Below are 24,569 nucleotides of genomic sequence, written 5' to 3' on the forward strand. Positions count from 1 at the left end.
ATCTATTTGTTTTTACTTGCATTTTTGTGAATGTTATCAACCTTATCGATATCTTGACTAACATTTGCTTGAAATTTTTGCCACCATCCTAACCGAGCTCCTCCATAAGCCTTTTACTTGTAGGTGTGTGAAACAATTCCCGGTACCAATTCCCCTATTATAGCATCGTGAGATCGTACTTGTTACATCCACAATCTTCGGAAAAGGTCACTTTGGTTTTGTTCTCTCATTTTTCCTACTCACCACCACTATCTCATGATGGATAGGCCAAGTACTTCTACCAACCCACTCTTCATGGAGCAAGACGACGACATGACCTCCTTCGTCACCAAGAGTCACCTCTTTGGTGCACAACGTCCTTTGCATCAAGAGCAACAAGCTATGAGTGACCGCATCGACAACCTTGCCGCCGACTTGCGACTTTCCGAGCAACATACAAGGGACTACTTCGACCACAAGCTCGACGATCACAAGCAAGAGAATGACGCAAGGATGGACGAAATTCGTGCTTTGTTGCTCAACCGCTCGTCTTCCACTTCAAGAAGGAGCCGTTCAAGCCGCCACTCCGACTTCACCCTCTCCGGCTCAAGTACACTGACATCGAACACTCTTCGTAGAGCCGCGCGCACCGACCGTCAAGCAAGCCTCAATCCACTTCAAGACACCAACTCTCAAGAGCGCCGACAACGTCAAACTCAAGAGGCCTTTGCGCTAGCATGAGAACGGCAACAACAACGCCAACATGAAGAGGAAGAATGTGCGCGTCTCCACCAACTTGCACAAGATGCCGAGACACAACATCAAGAACAACAACTCCGTGACGCTCAAGCACTTGCGGCGCAACAAGCTCTACGCGATTTGAGTCGAGACATTGCTGACCGAAGCCGTCAAGCCTGTGAACAAGATGAAGCACTTCGCGAAGAAATTCAAGAACAAAGATTTCAAGCTCGCGTGCATCGTCAAGTTCCTCCTCGAGCTCACGAAGCTCCCACTCAAGCTCGACAACACCATCAAGTTCATCGAGAGCATGAAGACAATGAACATCCTCCACGACAAGAGCAACATGAGGTTGACAACCTTCCGCATCAAGAGCACCACGAGCTGAACAATCATCTACAACATGGGCGTCATCATCCCTGACCCCAATACAATGAAGAGCAACGCTATGACAAGCTCAAGTTCACCATGCCCAAGTTCAACGGAAGCAACGATCCCGAAGAATATCTTTCATGGGCATTGAAAGTTGACAAGATCTTCCGTTTGCAAAATTATGAAGAAGAGAAGAAGATGGCGATGGCATCCCTTGAGTTCCAAGACTATGTCCTTATTTGGTGGGACCAAGTCATTGAGCGCCGAGAGGCAAGAGGTGATCCACCCATCACTACTTGGGCACAAATGAAGGATGTCATGAGAGAACGCTTCGTACCTACCTACTAGAAAAACGAAGAGGGGGCTCCGAAATCGTCATCAACCTTGCTCATGATACCAAGATGATGTAGGGTGGAACCCTAGATGGTCGATCTTTCACGAAAGGAGCGGATCCCAAAGAGAAACACGAAGAACACGAGGGGGGATTCACGAGGGAAAACATGAGAGAATCACTCAAACCAACAAGATTCGATTACACATGTGCTAGATCCTCGAAACACAAAGAGATACACGATGATCCACGGTCAACAAAGGACGATACAAGTAACCGGTTCTTCTCCTAGAAGGAGGTCTTGATGGGGCCGCCCAAGAGGGGGTCTTGAATCCAAGTTGATCTTCTCCGAAGAGGGGCCGCAGTCTCTCTCGAGGAGGAGATCGGGATGGATGAGCGAGGCTCTATCTCGAAGTATGAGCTAAACCAACGCTGACCCTAGCTAGGATGAATGGGGGTCTATTTATAGTCTAAGTGCAAAAGGGGGCGAAGTGAAGGGGTACATGGGCCTCGGGCCCAAATCTGGACGCAGCCAGGTACCGGACGTCCGCTGGGGACCGATCGTCCGGTGTCTCAGGAGCTGCCGGACGTCCGGTGTCCTCCGGTTGTCCGCTGGTTCTGCTCTGTGATGTGGGCGCCGGACGTCCGGAGGCTCCGGACTTCCGCTGATGTTGCCTCGGGTGCTGGTGCGCCGGTCGTCCGGTCCGGACCGGACGTCCGCTCGTTCACTTCGGGTGTAGGGGCACCGGTCGTCCGGTCTGGGCCGGACGTCCGCTGGCTGGAGCTCGGCTGACGCTTCAGGCGCCGGACATCCGGTCCCGGCCGGTCGTCCGGTGGCTGGGAAATTTCCTACAGCTCTTCTTCTTCTCCGTCTTCTCGTCCATCTTCCTCTTCTTCTTGTCCTTGCTCCTTAGATTCTCCATTGTACCTGAGTATGCATAATGTATCCATATGAGGTAGTAGCCATGCTTCATGTGCATCGGAGTGGAATTGTGAGAGGAGAGATGTCACCTCGGTTTCAAGGGCCCTTGCACGTGATCGAGTCATGGGCCCGGTAGGCACTTGGTGAGACGATGGTAGGTCCATGGGGATGACCGTGGGATGCTCCGCATCAACAACCCTCCACGTCAAGAACACCACGAGTTGAACAATCATCTACAACATGGGCGTCATCATCCCCGACCCCAACACAATGAAGAACAACACTACGGCAAGCTCAAGTTCAATGGAAGAAACGATCCCGAAGAATATCTTTCATGGGCATTGAAAGTTGACAAGATCTTCTGTTTGCGCAATTATGAAGAAGAGAAGAAGATCGCAATGGCATCCCTTGAGTTCCAAGACTATGTCCTCATTTGGTGGGAACAAATCATAGAGCGCCGCGAGGCAAGAGGTGAACCACCCATCACTACATGGGCACAAATGAAGGATGTCATGAGAGCACGCTTCGTGCCTACCTACTACAACCGCGACCTCTTCAAGAAACTCCAACAACTCAAGCAAGGAACAAAGAGCGTTGAAGAATACTACAAGGAGATGTAGATTGCAATGATAAGAGCCAATGTCACAGAAGACGATGAACAAACAATGGCACGCTTCTTGAATGGCCTCAACCATCCCATCAAGACGATCGCCGACTTCCAACCATACTCAAATCTCATCGAGCTAGTGCACCAAGCCACCAAAGCGGAACACCAAGTGCAAGATGACTTCAAATATGCCAAGTACTCATCCAAGACCTACGGCTCCTCTTATCAAGCTCCCGCTGAAGGAAATATGCCCTAGAGGCAATAATAAAGTTATTATTTATTTCCTCATTTCATGATAAATGTTTATTATTCATGCTAGAATTGTATTAACCGGAAACATGATACATGTGTGAATACATAGACAAACATATAGTCACTAGTATGCCTCTACTTGACTAGCTCATTAATCAAAGATGGTTATGTTTCCTAACCATTGACATGTGTTGTCATTTGATTAATGGGATCACATCATTAGGAGAATGAGGTGATTGACATGACCCATCCCGTTAGCTTAGCACTTGATCGTTTAGTATTCTGCTATTGCTTCCTTCATGACTTATACATGTTCCTGTAACTATGAGAATTGTGTAACTCCCGTTTACCGGAGGAACACTTTGGGTACTACCAAACGTCACAACGTAACTGGGTGATTATAAAGGAGTACTACAGGTGTCTCCGAAGGTACATGTTGAGTTAGCATAATTCGAGATTAGGTTTTGTCACTCCGATTGTCGGAGAGGTATCTCTGGGCCCTCTCGGCAATGCTCATCACCTAAGCCTTGCAAGCATGTAACTAATGAGTTAGTTATAAGATGAAGTATTACAGAACGAGTAAAGAGACTTGTCGATAACGAGATTGAACTAGGTATTGGATACCGACGATCGAATCTCGGACAAGTAACATACCGATGACAAAGGGAACAACGTATGTTGTTATGCGGTTTGACCGATAAAGATCTTCGTAGAATATGTAGGAACCAATATGGGCATCCAGGTCCCGCTATTGGTTATTGACCAGAGATGTGTCTCAGTCATGTCTACATCGTTCTCGAACCGTAGGGTCCGCACGCTTAAGGTTTCGATGACAGTTATATTATGAGTTTATGTATTTTGATGTACCGAAGGTTGTTCGGAGTCCCGGATATGATTGCGGACATGACGAGGAGTCTCGAAATGGTCGAGACATAAAGATTGATATATTGGACGGATATATTTGGACACCGGAAAGGTTCCGGAGAAGTTTGGAGCCCCGGGAGGTTACCGGAACCCCCCGGGAGGTATATGGGCCTTATTGGGCCCATGTAGGAAGAAGAGAGAAGGAGCAAGGGAAGGGGGGCGCCCCCCCAAGCCCAATCCGAATTGGGGAGGGGGGCCGGCCCCCCCTTTCCTTTCTCCTTCCCCCTCTTCCTATTACTACTACTAGTACTACTTCCTAATACTAGTACTCTTTCCTTCCCCCTCCAAATAAGATAAGGAAAAGAGAGGGAAACCTACTTGGAGTAGGTTTCCCCCTCCTCATGGCGCGCCCCCCTAGGGCCGGCCACCTCCTCCCTCCCTCCTTTATATACGGGGGTAGGGGGCACCCTAGAACACACAAGTTGATCATTGATCGTTCCTTAGCCGTGTGCGGTGCCCCCCTCCACGATATTACACCTCGGTCATATTGTAGCGGTGCTTAGGCGAAGCCCTGCAACAGGAGAACATCAAGATCGTCACCACGCCGTCGTGCTGACGGAACTCCCCCTCGGCGCCTCTGCTGGATCGGAGATCGAGGGTGCGTCATCGAGCTGTACGCGTGTCAAGAACTCGGAGGTGCCGGAGTAACGGTACTTGGATCGGTTGAACCGGAGGACGTACGACTACTTCCTCTACGTTGCGTCAACGCTTCCGCTTCGGTCTACGAGGGTACGTAGACAACACTCTCCCCTCGTTGCTATATCATCACCATGATCTTGCATGTGCGTAGGAAATTTTTTGAAATTACTACGTTCCCCAACAGTGGCATCCGAGCCTAGGTTTTATGCGTTGATGTTATATGCACGAGTAGAACACAAGTGAGTTGTGGACGATATAAGTCATACTGCCTACCAGCATGTCATACTTTGGTTCAGCGGTATTGTGAGATGAAGCGGCCCGGACCGACATTACGCGTACGCTTACGCGAGACTGGTTTCACCGTTACGAGCACTCGTGCTTAAAGGTGGCTGGCGGGTGTCTGTCTCTCTCACTTTAGTTGAACCGAGTGTGGCTACGCCCGGTCCTTGTGAAGGTTAAAACGGAGTCTATTTGACAAACTATCGTTGTGGTTTTGATGCGTAGGTGAGATTGGTTCTTGCTTAAGCCCGTAGCAGCCACGTAAAATTTGCAACAACAAAGTAGAGGACGTCTAACTTGTTTTTGCAGGGCATGTTGTGATGTGATATGGCCAAGACATGATGCTATATTTTATTGTATGAGATGATCATGTTTTGTAACCGAAGTTATCGGCAACTGGCAGGAGCCATATGGTTGTCGCTTTATTGTATGAAATGCAAACGCCCTGTAATTGCTTTACTTTATCTCTAAGCGGTAGCGATAGTCGTAGAAGCAATAGATGGCGTAACGACAACGATGCTACGATGGAGATCAAGGTGTCGCGCCGGTGACGATGGTGATCACGACGGTGCTTCGAAGATGGAGATCACAAGCACAAGATGATGATGGCCATATCATATCACTTATATTGATTGCATGTGATGTTTATCCTTTATGCATCTTATCTTGCTTTGTTTGACGGTAGCATTTTAAGATGATCTCTCACTAATTATCAAGAAGTGTTCTCCCTGAGTATGCACCGTTGCAAAAGTTCTTCGTGCTGAGACACCACGTGATGATCGGGTGTGATAGGCTCTACGTTCAAATACAACGGGTGCAAAACAGTTGCACACGCGGAATACTCAGGTTATACTTGACGAGCCTAGCATATACAGATATGGCCTCGGAACACGGGGACCGAAAGGTCGAGCGTGAATCATATAGTAGATATGATCAACATAGAGATGTTCACCATTGAAACTACTCCATCTCACGTGATGATCGGACATGGTTTAGTTGATTTGGATCACGTAATCACTTAGATGACTAGAGAGATGTCTGTCTAAGTGGGAGTTCTTTAGTAATATGATTAATTGAACTTAAATTTATCATGAACTTAGTACCTGATAGTATTTTGCTTGTCTATGTTTGTATGTAGATAGATGGCTCGTGCTATTGTTCCGTTGAATTTTAATGCGTTCCTTGAGAAAGCAAAGTTGAAAGATGATGGTAGCAATTACACGGACTGGGTCCGTAACCTGAGGATTATCCTCATTGCTGCACAGAAGAGTTACGTCCTGGAAGCACCGCTGGGTGCCAGGCCTGCTGCTGATGCAACTGACGACGTTAAGAACGTCTGGCAGAGCAAAGCTGATGACTACTCTATAGTTCAGTGTGCCATGCTTTACGGCTTAGAACCGGGTCTTCAACGACGTTTTGAACGTCATGGGGCATATGAGATGTTCCAGGAGTTGAAGTTAATATTTCAAGCAAATGCCCGGATTGAGAGATATGAAGTCTCCAATAAGTTCTACAGCTGCAAGATGGAGGAGAATAGTTCTGTCAGTGAGCATATACTCAAAATGTCTGGGTATAATAATCACTTGATTCAACTGGGAGTTAATCTTCCGGATGATAGCGTCATTGACAGAATTCTCCAATCACTGCCACCAAGCTACAAGAGCTTTGTGATGAACTATAATATGCAAGGGATGAACAAGACTATTCCCGAGCTCTTCGCGATGCTGAAAGCCGCGGAGGTAGAAATCAAAAAGGAGCATCAAGTGTTGATGGTCAACAAGACCACTGGTTTCAAGAAAAGGGGCAAAGGGAAGAAGAAGGGGAACTTCAAAAGGAACGGCAAACAAGTTGCTGCTCAAGTGAAGAAACCCAAGTCTGGACCTAAGCCTGAAACTGAGTGCTTCTACTGCAAGCAGACTGGACACTGGAAGCGGAACTGCCCCAAGTATTTGGCGGATAAGAAGGATGGCAAAGTGAACAAAGGTATATGTGATATACATGTTATTGATGTGTACCTTACTAATGCTCGCAGTAGCACCTGGGTATTTGATACTGGTTCTGTTGCTAACATTTGCAACTCGAAACAGGGACTACGGATTAAGCGAAGATTAGCTAAGAACGAGGTGACGATGCGCGTGGGAAATGGTTCCAAAGTCGATGTGATCGCGGTCGGCACGCTACCTCTACATCTACCATCGGGATTAGTTTTAGACCTGAATAATTGTTATTTGGTGCCTGCGTTGAGCATGAACATTATATCTGGATCTTGTTTGATGCGAGACGGTTATTCATTTAAATCAGAGAATAATGGTTGTTCTATTTATATGAGTAATATCTTTTATGGTCATGCACCCTTGAAGAGTGGTCTATTTTTATTAAATCTCGATAGTAGTGATACACATATTCATAATGTTGAAGCCAAAAGATGCAGAGTTGATAATGATAGTGCAACATATTTGTGGCACTGCCGTTTAGGTCATATCGGTGTAAAACGCATGAAGAAACTCCATACTGATGGACTTCTGGAATCACTTGATTATGAATCACTTGGTACTTGCGAACCGTGCCTCATGGGCAAGATGACCAAAACACCGTTCTCCGGATCTATGGAGAGAGCAACAGATTTGTTGGAAATCATACATACAGATGTATGTGGTCCGATGAATGTTGAGGCTCGTGGCGGATATCGTTATTTCCTCACCTTCACAGATGATTTGAGCAGATATGGGTATATCTACTTGATGAAGCACAAGTCTGAAACATTTGAAAAGTTCAAAGAATTTCAGAGTGAAGTAGAAAATCATCGTAACAAGAAAATAAAGTTTCTACGATCTGATCGTGGAGGAGAATATTTGAGTTACGAGTTTGGTTTACATTTGAAACAATGTGGAATAGTTTCGCAACTCACGCCACCTGGAACACCACAGCGAAATGGTGTGTCCGAACGTCGTAATCGTACTTTACTTGATATGGTGCGATCTATGATGTCTCTTACCGATTTACCGCTATCGTTTTGGGGTTATGCTTTAGAGACGGCCGCATTCACGTTAAATAGGGCACCATCAAAATCCGTTGAGACGACGCCTTATGAACTGTGGTTTGGCAAGAAACCAAAGTTGTCGTTTCTCAAAGTTTGGGGCTGCGATGCTTATGTGAAGAAACTTCAACCAGATAAGCTCGAACCCAAATCGGAGAAATGTGTCTTCATAGGATACCCAAAGGAGACAATTGGGTACACCTTCTATCACAGATCTGAAGGCAAGATTTTCGTTGCTAAAATCGGATCCTTTCTAGAGAAGGAGTTTCTCTCGAAAGAAGTGAGTGGGAGGAAAGTAGAACTTGATGAGATAACTGTATCTACTCCCTTATTGGAAAGTAGTTCATCACAAGAACCGGTTCCTGTGACAACTACACCAATTAGTGAGGAAGCTAATGATATTGATCATGAAACTTCAGATCAAGTTTCTACTGAACCTCGTAGGTCTACCAGAGTAAGATCCGCACCAGAGTGGTACGGAAATCCTATTCTGGAAGTCATGTTACTAGACCATGATGAACCTACGAACTATGAGGAAGCGATGATGAGCCCAGATTCCGCAAAATGGCTAGAGGCCATGAAATCTGAGATAGGATCCATGTATGAAAACAAAGTATGGACTTTGGTTGACTTGCCCGATGATCGGCAAGCCATTGAGAATAAATGGATCTTTAAGAAGAAGACTGACGCTGATGGTAATGTTACTGTCTACAAAGCTCGACTTGTTGCAAAAGGTTTTCGACAAGTTCAAGGGGTTGACTACGATGAGACTTTCTCACCCGTAGCGATGCTTAAGTCTGTCCGAATCATGTTGGCTATTGCTGCATTTCATGATTATGAAATTTGGCAAATGGATGTCAAGACTGCATTCTTGAATGGATTTCTAGAAGAAGAGTTGTATATGATGCAACCTGAAGGTTTTGTTGATCCAAAAGTGCTGACAAAGTGTGCAAGCTCCAACGTTCCATTTATGGACTGGTGCAAGCATCTCGGAGTTGGAATAAACGTTTTGATAGTGTGATCAAAGCATATGGTTTTATACAGACTTTTGGAGAAGCCTGTATTTACAAGAAAGTGAGTGGGAGCTCTGTAGCATTTCTAGTTTTATATGTTGATGACATATTATTAATTGGAAATGATATAGAATTTCTGGATAGCATAAAGGGATACTTGAATAAAAGTTTTTCTATGAAAGACCTCGGTGAAGCTGCTTACATATTGGGCATCAAGATCTATAGAGATAGATCAAGACGCTTAATAGGACTTTCACAAAGTACATACCCTGACAAAATTTTGAAAAAAGTTCAAAATGGATCAGGCAAAGAAAGGATTCTTGCCTGTGCTACAAGGTGTAAAGTTGAGTCAAACTCAATGCCCGACCACAGCAGAAGATAGAGAGAAAATGAAAGATGTTCCCTATGCTTCAGCCATAGGCTCTATCATGTATGCAATGCTGTGTACCAGACCTGACGTATGCTTAGCAATAAGCTTGGCAGGTAGGTACCAAAGTAATCCAGGAGTGGATCACTGGACAGCGGTCAAGAACATCCTGAAATACCCAAAAAGGACTAAGGATATGTTTCTCCTATATGAAGGTGACAAAGAGCTAGTCGTAAATGGTTACGTCGATGCAAGCTTTGACACTGATCCGGACGATTCTAAATCGCAGACCGGATACGTGTTTTTATTAAACGATGGAGCTGTAAGTTGGTGCAGTTCTAAACAAAGCGTCGTGGCGGGATCTACATGTGAAGCGGAGTACATAGCTGCTTCTGAAGCAGCAACTTAAGGAGTCTGGATGAAGGAGTTCATTTCCGATCTAGGTGTCATACCTAGTGCATCAGGACCAATGAAGATCTTCTGTGACAATACTGGTGCAATTGCTTTGGCAAAGGAATCCAGATTTCACAAGAGGACCAAGCACATCAAGAGACGCTTCAATTCCATTCGGGATCAAGTCCAAGTGGGAGACATAGAGATTTGCAAGATACATACGGATCTGAATGTTGCAGACCCGTTGACTAAGCCTCTCTCACGAGCAAAACATGATCAGCACCAAGACTCCATGGGTGTTAGAATCATTACTATGTAATCTAGATTATTGACTCTAGTGCAAGTGGGAGACTGAAGGAAATATGCCCTAGAGGCAATAATAAAGTTATTATTTATTTCCTCATATCATGATAAATGTTTATTATTCATGCTAGAATTGTATTAACCGGAAACATGATACATGTGTGAATACATAGACAAACATATAGTCACTAGTATGCCTCTACTTGACTAGCTCATTAATCAAAGATGGTTATGTTTCCTAACCATTGACATGTGTTGTCATTTGATTAATGGGATCACATCATTAGGAGAATGAGGTGATTGACATGACCCATCCCGTTAGCTTAGCACTTGATCGTTTAGTATTCTGCTATTGCTTCCTTCATGACTTATACATGTTCCTGTAACTATGAGAATTGTGTAACTCCCGTTTACCGGAGGAACACTTTGGGTACTACCAAACGTCACAACGTAACTGGGTGATTATAAAGGAGTACTACAGGTGTCTCCGAAGGTACATGTTGAGTTAGCATAATTCGAGATTAGGTTTTGTCACTCCGATTGTCGGAGAGGTATCTCTGGGCCCTCTCGGCAATGCTCATCACCTAAGCCTTGCAAGCATGTAACTAATGAGTTAGTTATAAGATGAAGTATTACAGAACGAGTAAAGAGACTTGTCGATAACGAGATTGAACTAGGTATTGGATACCGACGATCGAATCTCGGACAAGTAACATACCGATGACAAAGGGAACAACGTATGTTGTTATGCGGTTTGACCGATAAAGATCTTCGTAGAATATGTAGGAACCAATATGGGCATCCAGGTCCCGCTATTGGTTATTGACCAGAGATGTGTCTCAGTCATGTCTACATCGTTCTCGAACCGTAGGGTCCGCACGCTTAAGGTTTCGATGACAGTTATATTATGAGTTTATGTATTTTGATGTACCGAAGGTTGTTCGGAGTCCCGGATATGATTACGGACATGACGAGGAGTCTCGAAATGGTCGAGACATAAAGATTGATATATTGGACGGATATATTTGGACACCGGAAAGGTTCCGGAGAAGTTTGGAGCCCCGGGAGGTTACCGGAACCCCCCGGGAGGTATATGGGCCTTATTGGGCCCATGTAGGAGGAAGAGAGAAGGAGCAAGGGAAGGGGGCGCGCCCCCCCAAGCCCAATCCGAATTGGGGAGGGGGGCCGGCCCCCCTTTCCTTTCTCCTTCCCCCTCTTCCTATTACTACTACTAGTACTACTTCCTAATACTAGTACTCTTTCCTTCCCCCTCCAAATAAGATAAGGAAAAGAGAGGGAAACCTACTTGGAGTAGGTTTCCCCCTCCTCATGGCGCGCCCCCCTAGGGCCGGCCACCTCCTCCCTCCCTCCTTTATATACGGGGGTAGGGGGGCACCCTAGAACACACAAGTTGATCATTGATCGTTCCTTAGCCGTGTGCGGTGCCCCCCTCCACGATATTACACCTCGGTCATATTGTAGCGGTGCTTAGGCGAAGCCCTGCAACAGGAGAACATCAAGATCGTCACCACGCCGTCGTGCTGACGGAACTCCCCCTCGGCGCCTCTGCTGGATCGGAGATCGAGGGTGCGTCATCGAGCTGTACGCGTGTCAAGAACTCGGAGGTGCCGGAGTAACGGTACTTGGATCGGTTGAACCGGAGGACGTACGACTACTTCCTCTACGTTGCGTCAACGCTTCCTCTTCGGTCTACGAGGGTACATAGACAACACTCTCCCCTCGTTGCTATATCATCACCATGATCTTGCATGTGCGTAGGAAATTTTTTGAAATTACTACGTTCCCCAACACCCGCGACTTCGACAACTCATACCTCAACCAGAGAATCACCAAGTACCGGCGACAAGTCAAGTTACAAGAAGACTTCAACAAGTGCAAGTCGTCCTCCTACTACAAGCAACTTCAAGTCGAAAGCTTCCTCATCATCTACTCCAACCGATGAGACCATCAAGAAAAGTTCAATCAAATGTTTCACATGCGAAGGCCGAGGCCACAAGTCCTACGAGTGCACCAACAAGCGAACCATGGTCTTCAACGACGATGGCACTTATGACTCCATGAGCGAAGGCGAAATGGAAGCCCTCGAGCAAGTCTCCATGCACAGCCAAGTGAACAATGAAGAAGAACAAGTCTTTTGTGATGAAGACTCAAGTCCCGCACTTGTTGTCTCCAAAGTCTTGACTCTCCAACATCACCAAGAAGAAGACCAATGATGCCACATATTCCACACCAAGGCCGGCATCAATGGCCGATCCGTCAAGGTCATCATCAATGGAGGGAGTTGTCATAATCTCGCAAGTGAAGAACTTTTCTCCAAGCTCCGATTGCCCAAGACAAAGCATCCACATCCATACAAAGTGCAATGGCTTAGTGACTCCGGCACTATCCAAGTCGAGCACCGAGTACAAGTCTCCTTCAGGATCGGCGCCTATGAAGACACCTTGGAGTGCGACGTCGTTCCAATGACCGTTTGTCATCTTTTCCTTGGACGGCCATGGCAATTCGATAGAGGAGTCGTACACAACGACCAAACGAACTACTACATCTTCAAGATGAAGGGCAAGGAGTACGTTCTCCGTCCAATGACGCCAATTCAAGTGATCACCGACAAGCAAGCCACCCATCGTGGAGACCATCGTGAGAGAGCGAGCCACCAAAAAGAGAGTGAGCGCCACAAGCCAAAATCGAGTGCCTCCACAATGAGCGAAAACAAGAACCTAATTCTATTTGCCACCAAACGTGAGATGAGAGAAGTGTGTGAGAACCCATCTAGTGTCCTACACTACGTCCTCGTGTGCAAGGACAATGCATCACAAACTAACACTTCTCACACTCTTCCTCTAGTGTTGTCTACTCTTTTGCAGGAATTTCAAGATGTTTTCCCCGATGAGCTACCTCCGGGACTACCTCCACTACGAGGTATTAAGCACCGCATCGACATCATCCCCGGAGCACCTCTCCCGAACAAAGCTCCCTACCACGTCAAGTTCTTGAGTTACTTTTGGAAGACCTTATGCGCCAAGCTCGGAATCAAGTTACTTTTCTCCTCGGCGTACCACCCTCAAACCGACGACCAAACGGAGGTGACGAACCGCACACTCTCCACTCTACTATGAGTCTTGATCAAGAAGAACATCAAGGAGTGGGAGGAGTGCCTACCAATCGTCGAGTTCGCCTACAACCGTGCAACACATTCGACTACCGGCAAGTCCCCTTTCGAAGTCGTCTATTGATTCAACCCATTGTCCCCATTGGACATTCTTCCTCTACCACTACAAGAGCGCATCAACATGGACGCAAGTGACCGAGTGAACCACCTCAAGAAGATGCATGAAGATACAAGGCACGCCTTAGAGCGCCAAGTACAACGACTCGCGACCAAGCGCAATGCCAACAAGTCCCCAATGGTGTTTCAACTAGGTGACCTAGTTTGGGTACATCTTTGGAAGGATCATTTCCCCAAGGAACGCAAGTCCAAGCTACTTCCAAGAGCCGATGGCCCATTCAAGGTACTCGCACGCTACAACGACAACGCCTACAAGGTCGACATCCCACGAGACAAGTACAATGTGAGCGACACATTCAATGTCAAAGACTTGGCCAAGTACCATGGTGATGAAGATCACGATCCGTGGACGGATCTCTCCCAAGGGGGGGAGATGATGCTGAGCATCCTTCCATCATCCCCATGGACTCTACACCGACACATCAAGCCCCACGTGGACCTATGACAAGAGCGAGAACACGTGCTTTGGAAACCAAGGTGAACTCCTTCCTACTTAGCTTGCATATGGATACGCATGGAACATTGTTACTACCTCACCAAGATATGCTATGTCTCATTAGGTACAAAGAGGAACACCACCAAGAGGCTCAGGAGCACCCCCAAGGAGAAGAGGAACCACCCCAAGGCCACGCAGACCAAGACGAAGTGCAACACCAGCAAAACTGGAAGTCCCAGGTGACCCCGTGCGCATGGGCCCCCGAGACCCCGTGCCGACGGGCTGTCCAGGAAGTTGGCGCTGGAGCACCCCGTGCGCACGGGCCTGTACCGTGCCCACGGGACCCCCGTGCGCACGGGCCCAACTTACCCCGTGCGCACGGGCCTCCCAGGATGGACGGCTGAGATCCCCAAACCGAGCCCCTCTTCATCTCTTTCGACCCCAAGATTATATAAACCGTACCTAGGGCTATGTTTAGGGTTAGCAAAGTATGAGATGAGATATTTGTGAGCTTTGCTCCTTCTACCTTCCCATTTGTGGAATCAAGACCCCTTTGGAAAGAATCCTAGTGGATTTCAAGACCTCCTCTAGGAGAAGACTATCTTCAAGACCTCATCTCCTAGGAGTGGGAAGAACTTTTCCATTGTATCTTTCCTTTGATTGTGCTTGTGACCTGTGGATCTTATTTTGCTATTCTAGTGGATGTGTGATCGGGGAATTGTTTGAGTGATTTGCTCTTTGTGTTCTTGTGAGTTTGCCCTTTTCCCCCTCCAAGTGTGAAAAAATCCCCCTATAGGATTTCATCCTATATCAGAGAAGTTTAGGTTCTGTTCAAAAAGTCATCTCACATCACTTTTGGGCCAAGAGAAGATAGAGTCCAAGTCTCTCACGTTCTGGATTCAGATTCGAACTGCACAGACATACCTGACTCAAAACGTCAACAACTTTTTCATACGGACTCCAAATTGGGTGATTCTTTTTTTGTTGGAAAGTAGATTTCGTGCTCTTTCCAACCTAATTGGAATAGCCTTAAAATTCATCCGGAGCATTGAGATATCGTCGAAACAATCTGACGCTGCACCAGAATCCGAGACAAACAACAAGTCCAAAGGTGTTGCACCACCTCCACTTGGGCCCATGAGCCTTGTACGACCTAGGGTTAGTTTTAGGCTGCCTTGGGACGTCCTCCCACCTCCTTGTCTGCCACCCCTTGCTCCTATATAAGTAGATTCATCTAGTAGCTTTTTCCTTGGGATTTGTTTAGTTAAAAGTTAGCCAGTGCAACTTCGTGTACTTCGTTTGTGTCCAACGACCAGACCAAGACCGCTTATGGATCCCCACCATTATCAATACTTCATATATATTCAGATTGCTTTATCATATTCTTACTCGTTCTTAGATTGCTTGCAGGAATAGACCTTCGTGGTCAGGCTGACCGTGCTTCCGGCATCGTCAGTAACCTCAGGAGATTGGTTTACCGATTGCTAAGGCGCAACATCGTGCACGTTTGTAGTCGGATCGTCAAAGTCGTCTCCACCAAATCGATAATTATCATCTCATCAAAAGATCAGGACACCCTCGCCTCTATCACTAGTTATCTCCTATCTCTTCCCTTTTTCTCCTCACGCTACGCATGTCTTCACCTACCTCTTCTCTACATTATTTTGTGCACAGCCATGGTACTAATGGAAGAGGTGGCTGCCGCAGCAAACCCAGAAAGATACTTCGCCCGACGGTTGCTGGGACCATCGGTTGCCGGCGTTGAACCGTCGAGGTTCCGGTGCTGGGACCGGCGAACATCGGTGCTGCTGCCGTCTTCGCCGAGGGCACTGGACGCAGTAGGAGATGCGTTTTTTTGCTCCCAAACGACACGATGCTACAACTGGTGTTTTGTTTTGCTGCCACCATTGGAGATTTTTGCTGGAAATGTCGATAGTTTTTGCTGGAGATTTGCAACTTGCTGTCTTGTTTTGGTATATCCCGCATCGATTTTTGCTACAACCAGTAACAATTTTTGCTGGAAACCACTGATAGATTTTTTGGGATGCAACCGGTGGTGCGCCCGAGCCACCGCGGCGACAGGCGGTTGGAATCTATGATGCAATTTGCTGGAAGCGGTGAGTTGTTTTGCTGGAACCGACAACATCAGTTGTTGCGACGGGCAAGGTCAATTTTGCTGGAAGACGAGATGCGGCGGCAACCGAACTGGGAGCGGCATCATGATAGCTGCATCAGGGTACATTTTTTTACTGGAATCGGCATGTCGTTTTGCTGCTGCCGGCAAACTAGTGGTGTTTTATTTTTCTTGAGATTTTTCTTGCTGGGAAACACGGTGGCCGATGACGGCGAGGAGGGGAGGCGGCAACGGGCGGCTCAGGTCGCGGGCGAGCGTGGGAGGAGAGGGGACGAACGTGGCGGCTGGTTGCGGACTTCTTTTTTTAGATCCCGTGCGAAGGGAAGAATGAGAGAAAATTGGATCCAACGGTTGTCGTAGGTTAAATCGGATGGTAGTGCGACCGGCACGCCGGCACAGAGTACTGCCCTTAGAATAACATGACTTATTGTGAACTACTTGGACATGGACCTGAGTAGCGCAACATGAGGCAGCTGCACCGCATGCAGGGATGGAGCGAGATGGATCAGGGACTTGGTGTAATTGTTGCTTAATCTCTGCAAAGCATGCAGGATCGCATATATAGATGGATCTCCAACCTAACAACTTGAACAAACTTGGGAGGAGACAGTATTCAATCGTGTCTCTATCTTCTTAACCAACTTGATCTTTCTAAAACACAAGGAAACTTGAGAAACCACAAGCTAATCCGGTTAGGAAAGCAACTTAACTTTATTGAAGGCCCAAGGGACATATATATGTTACACATGACTTGAGGTGTAAGGAAACTAAACATAGACTAATAAGGACTCCTAAAGCAATAATATTAATTCCTAACCCCCTCCCCCCCTCAAATGCAAAGCGTATGCAACAACATTGCATTTTAAGAAGTGTAATACTAGAAAAAAAATTGATAATCCAATTCCGCGTCTTGAGAGTGTCATCGTAGCATGAAGAGTCTCCAAAACCCGTCGAGACGCCAAAGGGGATAACGAAGAGATGGAACATTAGAGAAAGACACCGCATCAATAGAAGATACAACAAAAGTATCAAGAGAAGATGGGTTGTCAAAAGAAGATGGCACATCAAGAGAATGAATCATGGCCCATGAAAATCGACGGCAAAAGAAGCTCGGCGGCAAGAGAATGGGCTTAGATTAACAATGCAAAGAGAGGCCACATAAATCCTATTGAAAGGACAATGACTAGAAAAAAGGCTGATGGACGAAAATTTGATGGGATCACATGACATGAGAAAACATAAATATCAATGGATTTGGTGGACGCAGCGGATATTATAGAAAAAGAGAAAACACATACTAGACGGAAAATCTAGCAGCGGAGGTACACATACTAGACGGAAAATCTAGCAGCGGAGGTGGAACTATTTCCATGGGTGACTAACAGCAAAACGTAGTAGCATGTAGTAGCACCACCACTGGCGGAGGGCTCCGGTGGGCAGGGTATGGCGTCCGCCATACCTTGATTTTCGGCCAAAAAAATTTATACCTACGTATCTATCACTTTTGTACTGCCTAGAAATCGACTGGAGCCTCGACCGCGGCCAGATGGGGCTCTGCATCGAGCGCCCACTAGTGTATACCTAGAGAAACAGAAAGAAACGAACGCCCGCACACACCAACGCCGCGACGCGAACGCGACCAACTCCACCCACCCAGACGCGACCAAACCTAGCGCGGCGGCGGCGGCTGGGCAGGTCGCGAGGTCCAGGCGGGCGCGACGACGGGGCAGTCGACGGCGTCAGCGGGCTGGGGGCTTGGAGGGCTGCTGCACAGCGGCGCCTGCAATGGCGGCTCCGGCGGCGCAGCAAGCGGTGGCTCCGGCGGCACGGGGGCTTCACCGGCGGCTCCAGCGGGCGACGACCACAGTCGGGGTCAGGGATTTTCCTGGTAATCCCTAGGGGCTAGGTCTGAACTCTGAACTTTGTTGGGGCATTGGCGTTTTATCTTGTGTCAGTTCTCCATGATCTGATGTTTCTGAACCAGAACTCCAGATTTGTTTATATTCATTCATGCTAGTGTATTTGTCCAGACTCCAGATTTAGAATTTAGAAATTAGATTATTATATACATGCAAGGAAATAAGATGCCCAACCGGCATTGTTCTGTCGAGATTGCCAGAAGATGGAAGGAAGGGGAAGGGACTAGCAAATTCAAAGAAAAGGGGAAGAGGTAATTTCTCATTTTTCTGAAATTTTGTAGCAGTTTTGAACAGCATCTTGAAGCCTTACATTCAAGCAGATTTTAGTGATATATGAATCTCGTCATTGCAGATTTGAAAAGGTATTTTGAAGTGATTAGTAGTGGCAGCAGCTCAAAAACGAATCCAAGCACCCACGAAAGTGTCAATATTTTGGCAAATGTCAATCATGAAGATCAAGTGACTTCCATGGAAGTAGATCGTGAAAATTTGATGCCAACCGAACAAAAGGAAGAACAAACTACAGATTCCGTCGAAGCTATAGTGGAAGAGAATGTTGAAGTTCACGGGGTTGAAGGTATAACTATTTTTAGTGAAGATTACATAAATGGTGATCCAGGACTACGCATTCCAATTGATAGTTTTGCCCCCAACATTAGAGATGATGTTAGATTTGCTTATATACAAATGGGTGCAACTCAACCAACTAGTTCCACTTTCCCCCCAAATAGAGATGGAAGATGCTTTCGGCCACAATGGTATAAGGACTTTGATTGGTTAGAATATAGTGTAACAACGCATAAGGCTTATTTCTTCTGTTGCTATCTTTTTAAGCATGACCGAATAGATGATAAATTTGGGCATGATGTCTTCTCCAAATTGGGTTTTGACTGTTGGAAAAATGCGGTTGCGGCATTTCGTAAACATGTTGGTGGGCCATGTAGCATCCACAATATATCAAAAACAACATGCGATGATTTTAAAAATCAAAGGGCAAGTGTGAAAAGTAAAGTTAAAACTTACAGCCAAGGTTCACTTGTCAAGTATGAAACTCGTGTGGATACATCACTGGGCACTGTAAGTTATCTAGCATTGCAAGGTGAACCATTTTATGGACATGATGAATCCAGTTCTTCTTTGAACAAGGGGAATTTTTTAGAGTTGCTTGATTGGGTCAAAGAAAGAATTCCAAAAGTGAAGGTTGCATTTGATGAGCTATGTCCTAAAAATGCCAAAATGATTTCCAGGACAATTCAAAAAGAACTTGTCAAACATTGTGCAACTGCAGTCACCAATGTAATCAAAGAAGAGATGGATGACTTTCTTTTCACTGTTCTTATTGATGAGTGTCGTGATATATCGGTGAAAGAACAAATGGCCGTGGTTGTCAGGTGCGTATTGAAGCATGTTAGGTGTCTATGTGTTTTTTCCTTTTGTTATATGTAGAGTGCGTTAACTAATTATCTATCTACTTCTACAGGTATTTGAGCAAAAAAGGAGAGACCGTTGAAAGCTTTTTAGCTATTAAGCATCTCATAGACACAACATCTGCCTCTTTGAAGAAGGCTTTGTTGGAGGTTTTTGCTAAACACGGTCTAGTTGTTGCAAGACTACGAGGGCAAGGATATGACGGGGCGTCTAATATGAGAGGAGAATTCAATGGACTTCAGAAGTTAATTCGAGATGAGAACCCATATGCTTTCTATATCCACTGCTTTGCCCACCAACTGCAGTTGGTAGTTGTTGCTATTTCGAGATGTTGCAAGGGTGTTGAAGATTTTTTTGAATATGTGACCATGATTGCCAATCTTAGTACTTCATCTTGCAAGAGGAAGGATAAATTGCTTGACAGGCAAAAAGAAGTTCTTTTGGATAAGATTGAGAGAGGTGAGATGCCCACACGAAGAGGGAAAATCAAGAAACATCGTTGGTCAGACCTGGAGACACAAGATGGGGATCTCATTACCCAACCTTATCTCGCATTGAATCAATGTGGGATGCAGTCATAGAAGATTTGGGCATTGTTGAGGATGATGTGCGTGTTCCATGTAGGGCAGGAGGTTTGGTTCATCAAATGGAGACTTTTAGCTTTGTGTTCATCCTGAAGATGATGCTAAAAATCCTTCGTATCACAAATGATTTATCTATTCTATTGCAAAAGAAGGATCAAAATGTTGTTCAGGTATGTGAATATGTGATGGATCATGTTAGATGTATTTTGTTCATGTAAGCATACATGCATCTAAAATTGTAATTCTCATTTTAGGCAATGTCATTGGTTACGGATGTGAGAACACGTTTGGTCAACTGGAGAAATGATGGTTGGGAGCCACTCTTAGAAGATGTCAAAGCCTTTTGCACCAAAAATGACATTCCAATACCAAGTATGGATGACATCTTTACAAAGTGGGGTAAATCAAGAAAAGGTGGACGGAACAATGTCACGACTGATCATTTTTTTTGTGCGGACACCTTCTATGCTGCTATAGACTCCATCACCATGGAGTTTGATCATCGTTTTAATGAGGTATCTTCAGAGCTGCTCCAAAACTTCTCTTGTCTTGACCCAAGAAATTCATTTTCTAGGTTCAACCTGAATAAGATCGCTAGGCTTACAGAGATTTATCATGATGACTTCTCTCACTATGAACGTGAACATATAGAAGATAACCTTGATCTATTCATTATCCTTATGAGAATAATTGAAGACTTTAGAGCTTGTCATGATATTGCAAGCCTAGCTAAAATGATGGTTGAACTTGAAAGGCATGTTATGTTTCCTATTGTTTATCGCCTCATTGAATTGGCATTGCTACTACCAGTAGCGACATCAACTGTTGGAAGGGCCTTCTCATCAATGAAAATCATTGAGCGAGTCTTGGATTAGGGGGTGTTCGGGTAGCCGAACTATACCTTCAGCCGGACTCCTAGACTATGAAGATACAAGATTGAAGACTTCGTCCCGTGTCCAGATGGGACTTTCCTTGGCGTGGAAGGCAAGCTTGGTGACGCGGATATTCTAGATCTCCTACCATTGTAACCGACTCTGTGTAACCCTAACCCTATCCGATGCCTATATAAACCGGAGGGTTGTAGTCCGTAGGACAGAATCAACTCCATACATAACAATCATACCATAGGCTAGCTTCTAGGGTTTAGCCTCCTTGATCTCGTGGTAGATCTACTCTTGTACTACCCATATCATCAATATTAATCAAGCAGGAGTAGGGTATTACCTCCATCAAGAGGGCCCGAACCTGGGTAAAACAAAGTGTCCCCTGTCTCCTGTTACCATCCGGCCTAGACGCACAGTTTGGGACCCCCTACCCGAGATCCGTCGGTTTTAACACCGACATTGGTGCTTCCATTGAGAGTTCCGCTGTGTGATCGACAAAAGGATCGATGGCTCGCCTGCAGATCAACTATGACTTCGGCATCTTCGTCACCAGTTCGACTGGTCACCTTGGTTCGACCAAGAATTGCGCCCCGTGTTCGGATCACCATGTTCGGACGAGGGCCTTCATCAAACATCAACTTCGATCTCTATCAAGATCACGGAGGAATCATCTATGGAGCTCGGGGGCTCAACGTCAACATTGCCCTCAAGCGACCGTGCTGTTTTTCTGGACAGCGAACTCGTATCTGCCACCACCACCTCTTCGAGTATCGCTTTGACGATCGCTTTGGTGGAATTGTGCGGAATTGAGTCTACAACAACCCTGGAAAATTTTGTCGAGTTCCGATGGAGGAATCTCTGGCAATCCACGATATACCATAGCCCTGTCAAATCTGGACGGGAATTTGGATGAGTTTAGGGCGTGGTGTCCAGCTTCTAGCCCGGACGTCCTTTGGAAGATCCAACCGTTGATCGGCTGCGGAATTCCTATATCTACCACCTCTCAAAATTTCGGCTCGATCCGACCGTCCAAACACCGGGAACCTTCCGATTAGTGCATCACTTTTCGGATCTGTTTTCTGCGCGAAAACGAATCCGACCCGAGTTCATCTTTTTTATGAACATGATTTCGGACATCCCTTTTAAAGGAAGTTTTGTATGGGATATTGTGTTTTGTTCCCGAACACATCCCACTAACTTTGAGATCTTTTGAACATGATCTTCGCTAGACACGTCGTCACTTTAGCCGAGCTCAACTTCTTTGGATCATCATCTCGGCAAGCCGAACAAGAGTCCGGCATCGCGAAGGATAAATCATCACCAACATCGCCGCCCCACGGATTACACGGAGCGGGCATACCGGCATCGCCGCACGGTCGCTTCATCAAGCCGGCATCGACCACGTCACGACCTGCATCGACAGGGCCGCACTATTGCTTCTTCAAGCTGGTGTCGATCACGCCGACCTACTTCAACTCATCGGCTGACATCGAGGCTTCGACATCTCGGCTGGACCGGGGGCTTCATCGTCTCTTTATCAACCTACTCCGGTAACGGGTGTGCGGATCAAGTCCCAATTTTGGGAATCACCTTCCTTCGTATTGCTACAACAAATAAACCAGGTGCTATTAATCCTAGTATTTTTTTGCTTGTTTGGGTTCAATTTTTCCCAAGGAATTATTACTCTGGTTTGTCCATCATATGTACACAGGTCTATCAAATGGTGGCTGCATTAACGAGGTCGCATGGTGGTCCGGTCAGCCTCCATACATAGTCTGGCGAATGCCGCATCCGGAACTCGGACCGACCTGTGAATTCAGGCTTTGCCACACCCTTACCGCATCACACCGACACCCTGCATCGACAATGACTTCGGCGCCAGACCATATTTCTTTTATAATTCACTTTGCATAAATTATTGATTATGCAACAATTTTTTATCATTATTACTATTATCTCCAGTTTGCACTATTTTTTGTGCACAGGAAAATGATCCGGGGACTTCGGCGTCATTCTGTCGGTCCGCATTGATCGTGCAATGTCACCATTTCGGAGTGCCGAGCTCTTTGCTCCGCCACCTCGGGACCGGCTTGGGGGATGGAACCTTGCCCCGCATCAAGCTCGGACCGCGTCATCAATACCGAACACATTAACCAGCTAAGTTGCCTTCATGCTCAAAGTTTTAAATTTTTAACTTGTGTTCGGTTCGACCAAGCATTATACTTTTTTGGAAAAAAGTTGCTTGTAAATTTTTTCGTTGTCCAAACTTTGTTTGTGACACACAAATTCAAGGACCCAATTCACTTGGGGGCTTCCTTTATGAAGCTTTTCCTCTTGCATGTGATTATACTTGTACGGCTTCGTTCCTTGTTCATGTATTATGCCACAATATGCACCATATTGACTTAAGCGATTTGCAAGCTGGGTTGCCTCGCTCCTGTGTTTACCCCTATGTTCCCGATTATTCGGCTAGGGAGTAAAGGGAGCACCTCTACGATTGTCACGATCGGGTCACCCGAGCGGACCTCAGACTGGGTGAAGCCGAAAGCTAGCGCTCTTATAGTTATTCAATGATGGTCGGCACACAACGGAACTCATGAGTACAAAAAATCTATTGCACAAGTCTCATAATAACAATGAGCACCGAAGAAAGGTATCGGTGGGGGTACTATTTTCTTTGAAGATGCTTCTTACTCTTCGCAGTAATATAGCATAAGTTCCCTGAGCGCGCTTTGTCTGTTACAGCCTTATGGCCTGGTTGCCTGGTTATTGGAAACACCGTCGATATTCTCGACCGATGGAGTACATAACACTTTTCGGTCCTTAACCGAAGAGGGAGAAGCCGACAGTCGGTTAAGACGCGTTTAAAGTTCGGTTGAACATAGATATGATATAAGTACTTCGGTACATGAAATCATTCTTTCACCCAAGTCACTTGGGGGCTCTTAAATTTATATGAGCTATTTTATAGTAAATGTGTTTTCTTCTTGGTCGTTGCAAAGTCTTTTTCTATCGCTCCTTTTTCGACGTGAGTGTGTGCTCAATAGCCAGCCGTAGGCTGACCCGCTTAAAGTCTTGAGATCGGATGTGTAATATTAAAGCATGACAGAAGCACTCTTTTTTTTCTCTAAGACCAATTTTCGGATTGGCACCGAACACTTGATATTGTTCGGACGTCATGTTTTTACTGACGTTTCGTGGTTTTCCAAGCTTTTTTTGGCACTTTTAAACTATTTGTGCTTTTCTAGCATTAGTCTCGCAGTGCAACGCCGGACACCTTTAGGGATTCGGCAAAAACATTCTCAGATATTGCTATATATGCATCGGTTTCGAATTGTGTCTTCGGTCAATAGTTGGGTTGCCCGGCTCCTGCACTTGCTTCCTATGTTCCGTTTTGTTCGGCTAGGCATGCAAAGGGAGAACCACTGCGATTGTGCTTCCAGCTCACATGGTTAAGCACCTTAGTGGAGAAAGCCGAAAACTGACTGTCACAATAAGCGTAAACTGGTCAGTGATCCGATGACTATACGGGCCATTCATAACATTGGCCGAAGTGTTTACGGCTTGACCTCGACTGTCGCCGAACACTACCGGGGGCTATTAACTGGCCTCCCAAACTAAATCCTCGATATTTTGCTCCTACATTAGAGCTGAGGTTTAATGATCATGCTTAGCATGACAACCCAAAGAAAGGAACCGATAGCGGGACTATTTTCTTTGG

The 24,569-nt window shown here is 46.0% G+C and overlaps 1 long non-coding RNA gene across 1 annotated transcript; it reads left to right on the forward strand.

Moving 5' to 3' along the window:
• The first annotated feature begins 17,454 nt into the window (after positions 1-17,454).
• Positions 17,455-20,918, forward strand: LOC123185259 (uncharacterized). The gene is made up of 5 exons (XR_006493272.1): positions 17,455-18,203; positions 18,305-18,529; positions 19,200-19,343; positions 19,433-20,134; positions 20,219-20,918. It is a non-coding gene; the product is annotated as an uncharacterized lncRNA (long non-coding RNA).
• The last annotated feature ends 3,651 nt before the right edge of the window (positions 20,919-24,569 follow it).

The sequence above is a fragment of the Triticum aestivum genome, chromosome 2A, assembly GCF_018294505.1.
Source record: "Triticum aestivum cultivar Chinese Spring chromosome 2A, IWGSC CS RefSeq v2.1, whole genome shotgun sequence".
Taxonomy (NCBI): Eukaryota; Viridiplantae; Streptophyta; class Magnoliopsida; order Poales; family Poaceae; genus Triticum; species Triticum aestivum.